Source organism: Psammomys obesus, unplaced genomic scaffold (genome assembly GCF_907164565.1).
Source record: "Psammomys obesus unplaced genomic scaffold, mPsaObe1.curated_primary_1811, whole genome shotgun sequence".
NCBI lineage: Eukaryota > Metazoa > Chordata > Mammalia > Rodentia > Muridae > Psammomys > Psammomys obesus.
In genome coordinates, this window is record NW_026585643.1 from 3,157,298 (window position 1) to 3,171,787 (window position 14,490).

The window sequence follows — 14,490 nt, forward strand, 5'->3', positions numbered from 1 at the left end:
TTTAAAGAATACTATCCATTAAATCCTCCCACCAAGTGATTACACGGTTAACATAGATGTGTTCATGCAGAGAGGTGGGTGGCTAGATAGACAAATAGATTCAGATATAGCTGTCACTCATGCTGAGCGACAAGGGCCTGTGATTAATGTGTCCTCTGTAGCTAGGTGAGGAGAGCAGTCATTTATCTGGGCACTGTCCTCGGTGCATATCAGATGTGCAGTAGCAATGCACTGAATCATTGTGCTCTTCGGTAGGGCTGCCTCTCATTAGTTTCCAGGGTGTTAAAAGGCTGTGGGCATGGAGCTGCGAACAGAAGCCCAAGTCATTAACCAGCCATAAGACCCTGGCTTTCCTCTCTAAGCGGTCCAGGTTCTTCTTCTGTAGAACATAAGCAGTGGCCAGTTGGCTTCCCCTTGAATGCCACCTCCAGTGGGATGGATGGTGGTGGCTCGTGAAGGAAACTTGCAGGCTGTGGTCGGCTCCAGAAAGGTAATCCAAGGAAAATGACACTGTTTCACTGTGTGCTGGCCCCAGGTCGGGAGGCTACACCTGGAACACAAGACGTCACCTGCGCCTTCTTACAATGTTTTAGTTTCATACATTTTTGCATCTACAACCAAAAGGGTATTTGGATGAGCAGAAACAGAACTTTAGAATTAACTCAGTAGCTCAGTGTAATTTCCGGGTTTATATCAGAAAGTTTTGTTTTAATCTGGAGCCCTGTAATAACATAAAATCAAGGGTCAGAGACCCATTCAACTGGGAAACAAGCAGCATTTAAGATGGAGGAAGCTCCCGGAAGTTCACCTGGCATCCTCGGGAGGCAGAAGGAGGCAGCTGCTTGGTGCAGTATTTCTTCACCTTGGAGAGAAGCTTTGAGTCCACACGGGAAGAATTGCCGCCTTCGGTTGTTTGATGGTCTGGGCGTGTAATTTAGGTCACTTAATTCATTGGTGTTTTCTTTCTCCATAAAAGTATCTACGGCTCATTCAGCATATTCATACGCTCCTCCCAAGCCTAGACTCTTCCCTGCCCCATACTCTTCTCACCTGGATGAGTTTAACTAAGCCAGAAAGACTGTCAAGGCTGGCAGCCTGGCAGCAGAACAGGTCCTCGGAGGGACACAAGCGGCCTACAGAGACAGCTGTCTTGATGGCAGCGGCTGTTGGACGTTGCTTGGCTCAGTTGGCCCCTGTGATAGCCTGAAGCTGGCTGCTCTGGGTGACTCAGACTCATCATACAGTTCTAAGTGGAGACCCCATGTTGGGAAGGCTTCCTTGGCCACGTTTGCTCCTGTATGAACATTCTAGAACACGCCCAAACCTAGATGGTCCCATCGGCCACTTCAGGAGGCTCACAATGCAGTCAGGGTTAATCAGGAGCCATCCGAGGCTGCTCTGCTCACAGTGGTTCTTTTCTGTCTTTCTTTCTCTTTTCTGGGGCAGTGCCTCGTGTAGCCTAGCTTGGCCTGGAACTTGTTTTGTGGCCAAAGATGTCCTTGTTGTTACCTCCCAAGTGCTGAGGTTACAGATGTGTGCCATATGCAGGGCTTATGATTTTTTTGATGAGTAAAAATACAGTCTAAAATAATAATAAAAAGGATAATACAGTAATACACAAACCAGTGCCGCTGGCCTACTCTGGAGCCACGCTTGGCTTAACCTGTACGGTGGTGACGGACTCGCTGCCACTGGCAGACATTTCTGTGGCTCAGCTCTCATGAAAGGCCTAGTTCATTCCCTGTCCCTTTCTCATGACTGTCACCCCACTGAAAGTTATTTTCTCTTAGGAACCCCAGCTGACCAAACCTGACATCTCCTTTCTCTTCCTGCTCAGCTCCATAGCACAACCTATAACTAATGGCCCCATGAGGCATCACACACTTCGTTCTGGTTTTCTGGCCACTTCATCCCTTCCAGCACCCAGAGCACACGGGATGGGCTATCACTCTCCCAGGAACACTGCTGGCTAGAGGGTAGGGCCAATGGAGAGGGAGGTGTCGCTTCAAACTGAAGCCTTAATGTGCGAACGCTGTATGACAACATCCCCAACAGAGATGTGGGTGGACACACAGGAGAAAAGCTGCAGGCTTGGGCAGCACTTCAGTCTTGGTTTGAGTCTTTATCATCCTCACAAATGAAGACAGCAGAATGACAATACTTGTGGGGAATTAAAAGAAAGTTCATAGGAAACTCACAACAGTACTGCTAGCACAGAGTCCAGGAAGTGTGCCATTCCCTCGCTAGCAAGAAAAAAAAAAATCGCAAGACAACTTCAAAACAGGGATGTGGCCACTGGTAGAATTACGAAATGGATGTCATCATCAAACCCCTCCCCTCGTGGCTCAGGGACCTAGGTGGAAGAGGAGGCAGGAGTGTGAGAGCCAGTGGAGATGGAGGACGACGAAGAAATTGCGTCCTCCAGATACAGCAGGACTCACAGAGACCGGGGCGGCCTGCACAGGGTCAGCGAGGTCACGGGGTGCCAGCACTAAGTGGAGGTGAATATTACCCCTAATCAAGAAGAGATCTCCAGTTGACGACCTTTGGCAAAGGAAGAGTCGATTTCTCCAACGGAGTCTCACTGGACATACAAACCACACCAGCAGCGGTCAGGGCCTGTGCCCAGCAGTACATAACTCAGTGGTATTTTGGGAGATATTTTTTTTTTCTCATAATGCTTTGTCATATATTATGACTTCAGATTTTGTGTTTTTATGGATTGCTTTGTGTGTTCGTGTGGCTCTGTTCTTAAATACGTTTCTCATGCTTTTTCCTTTTCTCTGTTTTGTTTTATTCTGGTTTGTTTCTGTATTTGCCTGTTTGCTTTCTAACGAGGGAGAAAAGGAAGGAGTGGAATTAGATGGGTGGGGAGGTGGGGACATGGGGAGGTCCCAGGAGGGGATGAGGGAGTAGAAACTGTGATCAAAACATATTGTATAAATAAAAATCTATTTTTAATTAAAAAAATACAAAAGCCAGGACCAGAGAGATGGCTCAGTAGTTAATAACAGTAGCTGCTCTTCCAGAGGACCTGAGTTTGATTCCCAGCTCCTCCATGGTGGTTCACAGCCACCTGTAACTCCAGTCACAGGAGATCTAACACCTTCTTCTGGTCTCCTCAGCCAGCATGAACAAGTGGTACATGTTCATACATACATGAAGGGAAAACACCTCATACATAGAAAATAGAATAATAAAACATTTAAAGTAAAAGGAAAAAGAATAGACAAGCCTCAGGAGACAGAATTTTCTGAGAAAGCTAGCCTCCACTAAAATAGAAATAAGTAAATAAATAAAAGAAAGGTTGTATTTCCCACACCCCAGCCAGTCAAGACATCCAAGTCTTATTTGCTACAATTCAAATACACCTTTACTGAAAAAACCCTCCGAACATAGCATGGCACACAGACAACATACATCTACAGGCTTCAAGGAGAGACTAGAATAAGACCCCCCTTTACACCATGTGTGTGTGCGCCATAATGTCCTATGTTCTTTGGTAACCACTGGTGACAGGATTGTATGAGATCTTATGATTCTGTTGGTTAATCTTTTTAAAAGGAAATTTATGGTCTGTGCATGCATTGCTTACACGACCAAAATCAATTAAAATTGCTGAAATGTCTTAATAAAGCTTATCTTTTTCAAGGATGTGTCATCCATTTCTTAGAAACATAATCTGCGTCTCAGAGAGCACATCTTATTCTCAAATATTTCCACATAGAAGACCTGTTCAGGGTAAAACCAAGTGCTGGAAATGTCTGCCCACCCCCACATTAAACTTTTGGTCTTATTTTTTTAATAAGTGCTGGAGCCAGTTGGTGTCAAAAGTAATGACTGAAGATGTCTTGGGGGGCAGGCCTGTCATCTCAGCACTTGAGAGATGGAGGCAGGAGGATGGAGAATTTGAGGCCAGACTGAGCGATGAGGAAAGACCTTGTTTCTGAAAGGATCAGACTAACTTTGTAACCTGTATATCTTCTAAAGCCTATAGTTTTGAGTTTTAGGTTCAGGTTAAGCTAACGCCTCTTAGTACCTTTCCAGAGAATGGAGAAATGTGACCCTATCTGTGAGGACAGAGAGAAAAACATCGAGCAAGCAATGACCTTCACTCAGCATAAAGAAGGACCAGACCCTTGTCTTTGAGATAGTGTTTCTTAGCAACCAACCCTTCTGAGTAGCTCCTGACTTCCAGCCAAGAGCCTGCAGCCCCAATCTTCAAGGATGAGCTAACCACCCCCACCTTCAATTGCAGCTGCATCCACACTTGGCAGGACTGGCCAAGCTTGAGCACCTAAGACTAACCAATTATCTTACTTTATAGGTTCCTCGTCCAATCCTAAATTGCCAAGACTGCAACTTCAAATTTCCCACGATTTTTCTTTTAAAAACCTGAGGCCTTTGTCTCCTGGTGCCACTCTTTGCTGACCGGCAGGGGTGACCCCATTGTGCAATGATTAAATTAAACCTCTTGCTTTTGCAACGAGTCATGGTCTATGGGAGTTTCTGGGAAGGGCGCGATTTTGAACTCCTGAGCTGTGAGACCCCAGGTCTTACATTTCAAAAATAACAAAACACTCCCTCCCCCTACCCTAATAAGAAAGCTGTGTGTGTGTGTGTGTGTGTGTGTGTGTGTGTGTGTGTGTGTACATAGAGCCATACCCTGAACACAGAGCTCATCGACTGGCTAGGCCAGCTGGCCAATGAGCTTCAGGGACCTGCCTTTCTCCACCACTGTTGCTCTCGCCCCTAGGATTACAGATGCCAAGGTGTCAATTCGCCTTTAAAAACCCTGCCTTCGAGTTCCCAGCAAGCTGTTCCCCTCTTGCTTCTAACCATGGATTGACTATTTTTTTTCTCATGCTAGAGAGAAGAGCCAGCCCCTCCGCAGACCACAGCTGCTGGAATAGGGACACTCGTTTCCTGCCACCCACGGACTTGAAGGGGAATCAGATAACGTAACTCCCAGGCGGGTATTCGAGGGAGACGTCCTTTCAAGACACAGCCTCCTTAGTGCTTTAACCAGACAGAAGAAGGGTGGTGGGGACAGGGGGGACACCAACATCCCCTGGTGGGGCAGAATTCACACCTAGAATCCTACCACAGGAACATCCCACGGGGATTTTGATGGGGACCATGTTGAAAGCAATCCACCCACTGATTGGGAGTGTCGGCGTCTACACACAACGGCGAGTCGTTTCCACCTAGGGCTGTGGAGAGGCTGTGTCCTCCGGTCCAAGCCTTCTTACCGTTGTCAATAGACCCGGGATGACGGCGGACTCTACAGTTCCAAAGCAGTGACGGTGGAGACTGTCGACAGGTCCACAGGCTGTGCAGATCACCACAGCACAAAGGTGCCACTGAGGATGCTCACACACACGGGCTGGGACGCCCTCAGACACACATGCACAACTCACATATACTTGGAGGACTGCACACCTGTTCACAGGCAAGGCCCACAAACACAGTGTTTGCGCATGCAGGGTGTTCACACACCCGTCACGTTTGCATGTTCATCCGTGTTCATGTCTAACTTTCACACATTTGCACATCTACCCAGACTCGTTCGTCCTCACACGCCTGCATTAGTAAGGGCATGTGCTCCCTTACTCAGTCTTGTTTGCACACTCACCCACACACACACTGTTCACCAACACTCACACATGCACACATGCGCACTTTTACGGAACCCACAGTTTACACACTCACCCTCTCTTGCACACACATTTGCACACTTTGCATGTTCACCCATCCTCGAACACACAAAACGCGCTAAGCCATCCCACTCCCCAACCATGGGCTGTTTCCACCTGCTTTCTCCCCACCCACCCCCAACCTACTGTCCATCCTGGCTCCTCATGCCCCTCAGGGCAATTTCTTTTTCTTTGGAAACGAGGGCCCCTCCCTCTGCGTGGAGTTCTCCTGCCATGGGCTGTTTCCCCCACGGTCACACTTTGAGGGTCCTTGGTCTGTGGGTCTTTGCCAGGCTGGCGCCCAGTGCCTGGTGCCCTGCTGACCGAGCAGATGGCCTTGCTCAGCGTCGTCATCTTGGTCTCCATCCCTGTGCTCGAGGCTTCTGGCCCACCAGCACCCTTCCCAGGATGGTGCTGTCCTTGGCAGCAAGCCTTCCCACGAGAGCAGCTGTTTCCGAACTCCTCGGGCTCGGCCTGGCCTGGCCTGCTTCCCGACAGAGCCACTCCCCGAAGCTGCAGAAAACAAGAGCGCTGCGGTGGCCTCTCCACAGGTGCGCCCCAGCCTCTCCTCCAGGCCCATCCGCTATTAATGCTATTAATGGTGGATGTTTCCTGCTTTGAAGTCCAGCCGGGCAGGACTCAAGAGTCCGGCCCCGGGGAGAACGCAACCACATCTGTTTCCTCCTGGGCGCGGGCCTGGCGCTGCCCTTCTCATCTGTCGGGGCCCAGGGCTGTGCGCAGCATCTGTTCCCCACCGAGCTTCACAGGTGGATGGGCTCACACACAGCCGGAGGCTCCCCGGGGACCCCGGAGCGCAGGGAACTTTGGGCTTTGTTCAGGGTTCGCCAGGTGGAGCTGCGAGGAAATCGCTTTCAACTCTGACTTGGCAGGCTTGTCTCCTGCACCTGACTTTAAGCCGGCTCCAAGATGCCGCGCTGACACGGGACAGATGTCAATATTTTCATGTTTCTGCTGACCTTATAACGAAGGTCAATTTGTAAAATTTACAAAGCTGCACAATTGACACCACCAAGTCCTCTCTCTCTCTCTTTCTCTCTCTCAGTGGATTAGCGGGACAGCAGGCTCCTGTCAGCCTGTCAGTGAATGTGTGTTCTCCTATAGCAGCCAGGCAATAAGTTAACTTAAGAGATTTTTATGACTGGTATCACCTAAATGCAGAAACAATCAAACGCTTGTCACCTGGAGAGTAACCAGATAAAATATGGCCGGTCCTTTTATACAGGTTTCTGGGTCATAAAACGTGATGCAGGAATATCATTGTCAGCCATAAAAGGAAACGCTGTGCTGACACCGGCCGCAATACTCTGAGTCTCAGAAATATTACAGTAAGTGAAAGAAGCCGGTCGCAGAAGGCTGAATGAGGTATAGTTCCATTTACACGAGCGGGTATAGAGAATGGAGCAGATTCATGGTTTTCTGAAGCTGAGGGGGTGAGGAGGAGGCACAGATGATGGAGGCCGTGGGCCTGATTTGTGGAGTGATCAAAATGTCCCAGAATTGATTTGCGAATGGCACAAATCTGCGAGTGTACTGAGACCCACTGGCTTATCTACTTCAAGTAAGTGAACTGTGTGATACGTGATCCTCAGGAGAACGTGTTAGAGTCATAGGCCGGGGAATTGTCCCACGGAGAGCACTTTGCCTCCGTGTGTGAAGCCCTCTCAGTGTTGCCACTGTAGAACGAATTACACACACCTGTCTTTTATTGTATAGACAGACCTGGTTAAAACAGTCCAGCCCCGGGCTGGCACGACTCATGGGCAGGTAAAGGCACGTTCTGCCAAACCTGACGACCTAAGTTCAGCTCACATAGTGGAGGCTCGGGCCTGTGGGCCTGCTCACGCGCAGATCCAGTTTAACGTGATCTAGCTACTTTTAAAAGTTATTAAATGTATCTCGTTTGTGTGTGTCTGTCTGTGCACCAGGGTGTGCATGTGGAGGTGGGAGGAAAAGTTGCAAGAGTTAGTTCTTGCCTGCCTTGTGTGGCCTGGGGATCAAACCCGGCTTGTCAGCCTTGGCGGCAAACTGGCCATGGGGTTACTTTTTTAAAGGAAACGTTTTATTTTTAGTTTGTAAGAAAGTAAATTGTGTTACCTTTACTCCTTGGACTTAGTCACTTGGCCAGAAATCTGAGTGGTAGGTATTGTTAAGGCTCAAGTAGGAAATTATTAAAAAAAAAAAAAAAAAAAAAACCGGAACAACAACAAAAAACTAGATACATTAGCAGTAAATAAAAGTGAACTAAACCTGTAGGTTTAAAGGCAAAGCCTCCTCACAGGCCTTCTGTTTTCCAGTTGTTTTTCTCCAGCTCTAATTTCAGTTCTGTTTTCCAAACATCTGTATGTGTAACAAGCCTCAAGACCTTAGCACAACTGACTCCATGATGGAAGTCCCATTCAGGCTGTAAAGTTCAGCACGTAGACAGCACTGCCTTCCAAAATGAAAACAAAGACCTAATCTGTCAAATCACACAGTGCTGGGAAAGTCTCTAAAGGTGTTGACGGTACCTTTTGGCTTCTGTGATTCCGCTTCCGGGTAACTGTTCTTGTTAACTGAAGTGTATCAACCCAGGGCTCGGTTTTTGTGCTTAAAAGCTCACCCGAGAAAGGCCCAATGCTACACTGGGATCCCGAACACCCAATGTAGCTGCTGGTAGCTAATAAAGACTCTTCTCTTTTCTTTTCTCCTCTTCCTCCTCATTGTCCTTTTGGTTTTGTTTTGTTTTTCAAGACAACGTTTCTCTGGTAGCCCTGGCTGTCCTGGAACTCACTCTGTAGACCAGGCTGGCTTCGAAGTCACAGCAATCTGCCTTCCTCTGCCTCCTGAATTAAAGGTGTGTGCCACCACCCCCACTCAGGCCAACTAATAAAGATTGTTGGCTGAAACCCATGTCTGAACAGCCTTCTCTAGTGAAGGCTCACTGCACAATAACACCCTCATCTGAGACATCTCAGGCTTAATATGGTCAAAGCATGGGGGACACTTGTGTAGACAATTCTTTGATTTCCTCCTGCTTCAGTCTTCCTCAGCTCAGCAGGTCCTTCACCGCTCAGCCGCTCTTGGTTTTCACTCTTTCTCTCAGATCTGCTCCTAACAAGTCCTGTCATTTTCTCTCCAGAGCACATTACAGATCTGCCAGATCCTGTCCATCTCCATTATTGACGGCCAAGTCCATGTCCCCAGTACTGCTAATGTCCCTTCTCTAATGCCTCTCCTTTACAGACTATTTCCTGTGCAGATCACGGGGGCTGAGGGTAATTATATAGTATTCTATGTTATCAATTTAATATACACTGTATTTCATAGCTTTTGATGGCAATAATAAACCATAGTCGCGTACTCTGAGGAAGAATGAGCAGAATCTGGGTATTCTGTACCCATTTAAAGCTTCTTACTTACTTACTGCTTGAAACACAGTCCCTGGTCCTTGCTTCTCCAAGTTCTTGTCACACTTTTCTCTATTCCTCAGAGTCCTGGTCACTTTGCCCTTCTTTCTTCTAGAGCGCATCCCGCTGGCATCTCCACCCTAGGTCTTCTGAGAGTTGGCTCTTTCTGTTACCTCAGACGCCACCTTCCCAAAGGCGCCAGCTGTTACCACCCTGTCTCAGCGTGCCCTTCTCCAAGGGCCCCGATCGCTTTCTACAGAGCACTTATCACTATGCTAAGGCATCTATTAACTTCGTTAGTTGGTTTCCTACCTCCTCTCTTAAACTTCGTCACAGCAGACAGACTGTTGGTATCCTTGGGAATGCCGGTCTAGAACAAAGTTGGTGCCCATTAGACATTTGTTAAGTAAACAAACCCACACAGCTCTGTCTTAGTTGGGGCTACTACGGTGTGATGAAGCGCCATGACCAAAAGCAAGTTGGGAGTGAAGGGGGTTATTTGGCTTACACTTCTGCATCACTGTTCATTCTTGGAGGAAGTCAGGTCAGGAACTCACACAGGGCAGCAGAGGCAGGAGCTGACACAGAGGCCATGGAGGGTGCTGCTTACTGGCTTGCTCCCCCTGGCTTGCTCAGCCTGTTTTCTTAGAGAACCCAGGGACACTGGCCCAGATATGCCCTCCCCCTCCCCCATTGGTCACTAATTAAGAAAATGTCCACTAGGCTTGCCTGCAGCCAATCTTATGAAGGAAATTTTCTCAACTGAAGCTCCCTTCTCCCTGATGACTATAGCCTGTGTCAAGTTGACAAAAACTGACCAGCACATACCTGAACTATGCATAATGAGTATAATATAACACACATATAAAATGATGTCTAATGAGTTGTGGCCATACCCCCTTGTCAGTGACCTCCCTTTTAAAGTTCATTTCAGTGCTCATGTTATTCTTTTTATGAAAAACTATCAGCGTGATTGATTCTTGAAACCCCGCAGGCTTCAGCATGTGTACAGCCCAGTGTCCCTCCAACAGAGACAGAGCTGGGTTTGCAGGTGCAGCTCTCCCCTGAGGGAGGTATGCGGGCAGGCAGTATTCTCTTTTGTACATGATCGAGTGGAATTTGGCCCAGCCCTGAGTGCTTCTCCCTCAAGTCCTCTAATAAATCTGGCCAGATGTTAATGCGCATCATTTTGTCTGTTTTCCTGGGGTCGCAAAGAAGGCACCTAGCACCTTCCCACCTTCATGTTAAATGACAGCAGGTTCAGCCTGCGAAAGAACCTTGCATTCCCCAACTGCTTCTCATAACCATGAAGCAGCCGAGGCTTGTGCCTCTCTTACAAATTCTCTTCTGCACTGAGCACCTGGAGACAGCACTCCAGGGACCCTCAGACTCAACGTGCAAAGCAGTGATTTGTGTTGTGCTGAAAATGCAGCCCCGGGATCTTACTCCAGCCCAGGAGCCTTCGAGCAGGACCTGAGGCTTGTACATCTCCGTCTCACATCAAACACGGGCAGCCAGCCCGCTGGGCTGAGGCGAGCCTCGAGGGAACCAGCTGGGATTCATCACCGTTTGAGACTATAGCTCCTCTTCCTGGGGTCTGGCCAAGGGCCCATCGTTATCAGAACAAAAAGGCCCAGAAACTCCGGCGTCTTGTTCAGCAACAACACAGGCATCACCTGTCTCCTCAGCCTACTGTTTACTAAAAAACTTCCACTCTATGAAGCTGGTCATTAAAAAATTGTATTGGTGCCTCTTGCCAAGGGCTCTTTCTGTTGTTGTTGATGTTGATAGCCCTAGTTTATGCCTCCCCAAAAGACCAAGCGCAACCAAATTGGGTGAATACAACCTCAGACTTTCTTGTCTTCTTCACAGACTTGGCTTAGAACTGGCTCACCTGCCCCCTTCTCTCCTTACGGACTCCCAATTTGAAACGCTTGCTTCTCTCAACACCAGCTTTCTCTTTGACTAAAAAGGAAGAGTCCAAAACCCAGAAGCCGCCCAGGGCTGTTTTTAGTAGGAGCTGTGTTTGAAAAGGGGCCTTCCCAGGTTTACAGAAAAATGAGCTGAGTGTGCAGAGCTGCACCTTCTCCTCTGGCTTCTGTGTTCCTAAACACCTTTTATGATATTGGGGCACCTTTATCGGGGTGTGTAAACTGAGATTTCGGCCCGACCCTCTACATGAGGGTCACCTGACGTCACACCGCTGTCGGCGTTGACATGCTGGTACAACAGCTCACAGCAGCCCACAGGATGGGCTAGCTGTCTACTTATTCCTCCCTCCCTCTCCCCAAACCACATTTTTCATTTTTAGCAGACACCCCCAAAAGACTGAGGTCAGCCTCATCACTCACTCTCTTGTTTTTAGAAATATATTTAGTCCCAGAGTACGAACCCAGTTTGCTCTTTGAACTTCACATGATGTATCGCATCGCTCTCCCCTCCTTCTCCAGCACCTGAACGTTATCTCACAACGCCCCTGGCTCATGGCTGGCTGGCATTCCAGAGCTGCTGTGACCTGTACTGTGTGCCTTCGTTGAACTGCCTCATCAGCTGTCACAGTGGGAGGAGGACGCCGGGCCTCCTCAGCATTAGGCGAAAGGAGGGTCTGGGGAAGGCGCTGGATTTCATTACAGTTCATGGCTGACAACTGCTGGGGTGGAGGTGTTTTGGTAGCCTTGGTTTCCCAAAGAAGCCTGTTAACCAGCTTTCATCCCAAGGCCAACGTTGGGGGCCATTATGGCCATCCCAAACGCCTGGCTGGGGGTAGGTGGAGATGTCCCTGAGTCTACTTGAGGGTCATAGGAGAGAGTTAGCAGGGGCCCTGGGGGGCCTACTTACACTTCCAGGCCGACTTTGGAAAGAGTTGAAGCTTTGTTTCCTGACCTCACTTCTGCCATGTTGTCTCTGACAGCCTTGTGTGTTGGCGGGAGATGGTTAAAAGTCTGAGCCTAGTGAGTGGCGGCACCCGGGTGGCACTGCCCTCAGCTGGAAGTAACCCCACACAGTTCCTCAGAGCCCAGGATGTAATGAAAGTGCCAAACCAGGCCCCCGACTTCTCTGGCTTCTGGCCTTGGCACGTGTTCTTTTCTTTCCGCATAGACTGTCACCATGATGTCCAGCGCTCCACCACCATGCGGCGAAAGGGCTCTCATCCGGGCAGAGCGGAGGCCGGCGCTGTGCTCTGCCAGCGTGCTCGGGAACTGTGGACTACTCGGATCGCCTTTTGTTAAATATGACCTAGCCTCAAGCATTTTGTTATGGCAGCAGAGGACAAGACTAAGATACCTAAGGCAGCCGTGGATGAAGAAAATGGCCCCGTCTGGCTGTGGGGACATGACTGAGACTGACTCTCTGCAGAGAGTGTGAGTATGAAGTTCCCGCTCTCACAGGTATTCTGGAACCAGTGTATTTCATTTTTGATGGAGAAAGGCTGTGTGGAGAATAATAAGTTAGCCGGAGGGAACTTGTGAGCATTCCCCCCCACACACACAAACAATGGAGCCTAGTGTCCATTTCATTCTCTTTGTGCTTCGCCGAGCCCCAGATGGGTCACTGTCCCTCAGTGTGTCCCTGCTGAGCTCTCACTGGCCGTGACGCACTGCCCTGCTCCAGCCGGGACACTGCTGCCTTTCTTCCCTGTGGGAATGTGTTCTCGGGGCCAACTCCAACAACGCTGACCTGGGCATCACTGGGGTGGTGCTGGAGGGAGCTGTAGGCTCTGGTCCTGCTGCTGGTAGCCTGCAGTCCTAGTTGTCATTCTCCTGACCCAGCAGAGGGAGCAGATGACAGGTCCGATGGCTGTAGCCACATCATGAGCGGCTGGACACTGACCTCCAGAACATCAGGAGTAAATGCTTCTGCCGCAAGGTGCATGGAGAGCCTAAAGCCAGTCTTCAGCCAGAACTGGGGCCAAGCACCACGCACAGCCCTTTCCCTTTCTCAGCTGGCTGTTTCCCATGCAGGAGCCATAGAAGCCTGCAAAAGTTCTCAGACCCAGCGTATTGAGCTGGGTGGAGCTCAGCAAACATCTTACGGGATGGAAGAGGGCAATTCAGGGAACTCTGGGTTCTGTACTTGCTTTACATTGGCCTTCACATCCAGGCAGTGAATAGCCCATGGACTTGAGAAGTCAGAGGTGCCTAAGAGACACAGCCAGCCAAGAGTGGAGTTTGCTCTTGGGACCGCCTCCATCCCCAGCCTGCCCACCTCCTTCTCCGTGTCTCTTCTATAAGAGGATGCGAGGACTGAGAGAGAGCTGGGCTGTGAACTATCTGCCTGTGGCCAGTTAGGAAGGTCAACTAGAAGCCTTGGATGTGACAGAAAAGGACAAAGATAACGGTTTCACAGTATCTGGGCTACAATCATTTTCTTACTTGTTTGTAGCCCAAGCCTAGGATTTGCAATCCTCCTGCCTCAACCTCTGGAGTGCCAGAATTGCTGGAGTTCGCTGTTATGCCTGACTTCACCTTGTTTTGTTTGTTGGTCCTGAAGACTGAACTCACAGCCTTGCATGTTCCAGCAAACACTCCACCACCCAGCCACACCCCAGCCTCCACCTTGTCTCTGAGTCCTAGCCTTACCGAGACAGCCACTCACCATAAAGCCTTCTTACAGCCAATGGTTTTGGGAGCTGTGAAAGCATCATGATTGTCTCCCAGGGTATGTTTTCATTACCCTGAAAAATCAAAAATCACACACACACACCATTTATACATTCATAGCTCCCGGAAACTTCTAAGTTATTTCATCTCTCTGTGTATTTGTTACTCTGGAAATTTCGTAGAAATGGATTCAAACAACACGTGTCCTTTAATGTCTGACTTCTTTCTCATATGGTCCAGTCAGGTTGTACCACGCATCAATGTTTTGTTGGTTTGGGTTTTTTGGGTTTTTTTTTTTGGTTTGTGTGTGTGCGTGTGTGTGTGTGTGAGAGAGAGAGAGAGAGAGAGAGAGAGAGAGAGTAATATTCCATACTGTGGATGTGTCACATTGAGTCGCCGCATTTGTCTATTAAGCTGCTGTCATGTTTTAAGTTGTTGTGGATTATGCTGTCATGAACGTTTGTGTACATCCTTTTGTGTGTCTCCTACTTTGTGGGCACACTCACCTTCTTAAACGAATGAAGCGTCATACGGCTCTATCGCCTCTGGCCACACGTGTCCTTACAGCTTGCTCTCTTCCGTGCTCTGCGTTAAGAGCACTGCAAAGGCTCTGCGCTGCCACCGAGCGCTTCTACACGCCACTCTGAACATGTCAAAGCGTCCTGACGCCTGCCTCTCGGGCCACTCTGCCCCCTCTGCTCTGCCGGGCCTGCCGCATACCACATGGTCGGCTTCACACGCTAGCTAATGGAACAGGTCACCCTTCTGCCTGCCCCCACAATGGAA